General features: G+C 43.7%; 1 non-coding gene across 1 annotated transcript; it reads right to left on the minus strand.

The window, feature by feature from the left end:
• Positions 1-558: 558 nt before the first annotated feature.
• Trnat-ugu (transfer RNA threonine (anticodon UGU)) lies at positions 559-632 on the minus strand. Its single transcript has one exon. It is a non-coding gene; the product is annotated as a tRNA-Thr (tRNA).
• Between the last annotated feature and the right edge of the window lie 1,221 nt (positions 633-1,853).

Consider the following 1,853-nt stretch of genomic DNA (forward strand, 5'->3'; position numbering starts at 1 on the left):
AAAAAAAAAAAAAGTTCAACGTCTAGGGAAACCTTTTAGTTATATTATTACTTCGATTTGCATGAACTGAGGGTTACATGTATATTTTTAATGTCGCTGAACACGAATCTGCAGTAAGATTTTCAATATTCAAAACGGCTAATGCAATACGGAGAGCACAGGATTATGCTTTGTCCAATTTTTACCAAAAATGCATTTTCGTTATTTAAGTTTAGTGTGCAATCCAAGGAGCACTTTTCAACCCTTCCTCTGGCTGGAATTGTTCCTAGATAGCAACTCCCTGTTCTTCTTGGCAGGAAAAGCCGATCTGTCTAACCTGGATATGCAGCACTCGTTATTCGTCAGTGTTATCGGCGAGTATGTTTGCAGTATGAATCATTTTGTGCACGTGCGTCACGGGACGAGCTTTGATCTACATCTATATGGATACTCTGCAAATCACATTTAAGTGCCTGGCAAAGGGTTCTTCGAATCCCCTTCACAATTGATAGTTAATTGAAACCCTCAGCTGCCGACAGGTGTTGTTGATATACTTCGATGGGGACAGCTGAAAATGTGTGCCCCGACCGGGACTCGAACCCGGGATCTCCTGCTTACATGGCAGACGCTCTATCCATTTGAGCCACCGAGGACACAGATGAATACCGCGACTGCAGGCATTTATCCCTTACACGCTTCCCGTGAGACTCACATTTCCAACCGGCCACAATCCACAAACGTAATGTACGTAATAGGTGTTTGCCCATCCACTCAATACTGGCCCACACTAAGGTGACGATTCCCGTAAGATTTCGGGCAATCTGTGCGCATTCGCACAGACGAAGGTCAATGGCTGGGTAACGTTTAACCATATATATGAAGATAGTAACTGTTCTCGAAAGAACAGGCGCCACTGACGACCGGGCAGCTTCTCTAGAGTACATGGTAGACCGGCCTATGTGGCCGAGCGGTTCTAGGCGCTTCAGTCGGGAGCCGTGCGACAGCTACGGTCGCAGGTTCAAATCCTGCCTCGAGTATGGATGTGTGTGATGTCCTTAGGTTAGTTAGGTTTAAGTCGTTCTAAGTTCTAGAGGACTGATGACCTCAATTGTTAAGTCCCATAGTGTTCAGAGCCATTTGAACCATCAGTCCCTGTGCTTACACACTACTTACATTAACTTATGCTAAGGACAACAAACACACACAACGATGCCCAAGGGAGGACTCGAACCTCCAACGGGGGGAGCCGCGCGAACCGTGACAAGGCGTTTGAGACATGGCGCATACCCCGCGCGGCTCATGGCAGTCGTGACACTGCTTCAAACAATGGGCTGTAGAAACTTTTTTAAAGCACGGATTAAGAAAAAAACCTTTCCGTTCCAAGAGTCTGGACAAGTACACCTTAAAAAAATGCAACTACAAAGAAATTGAATTTTCGAACTTTTTGGATGAGAACCTGTCCCTATGGACCACCGTTGATAAAATGTCACAGGGATTATGTACTCAGGTTTCACATGTGGATTAACAATCCCTAATCGAGGAATTTGCATCTCCCACCTTGGAATTCTCAGTACAGAATTTTTATCCATTACGAGATTCTCAGCCACTTGCAGAAGTGATTTCCCGTGATTCTGCAAAACTTTTCCGTTAGCCAATCGTAGCAACTATAATATTTGGTTCCTGGTGCATGACATGTCTCTTAACTTAAAGTGACCAACTCATTTGCATAAAGAGCTAACTTATCATCCGCTTCTTTACTTGCGTAGACCGTTTATGGTCTTCAAAGATTTTTTTTTCTTTAATCGTTTTTTTATGTCTTTTATAAACTGCAACACTTTCTAAACTTAACGCCATTGAAGCATGGTCTTTTACTG

The sequence above is a fragment of the Schistocerca gregaria genome, unplaced genomic scaffold (genome assembly GCF_023897955.1).
Source record: "Schistocerca gregaria isolate iqSchGreg1 unplaced genomic scaffold, iqSchGreg1.2 ptg000178l, whole genome shotgun sequence".
NCBI classification, from domain to species: Eukaryota; Metazoa; Arthropoda; class Insecta; order Orthoptera; family Acrididae; genus Schistocerca; species Schistocerca gregaria.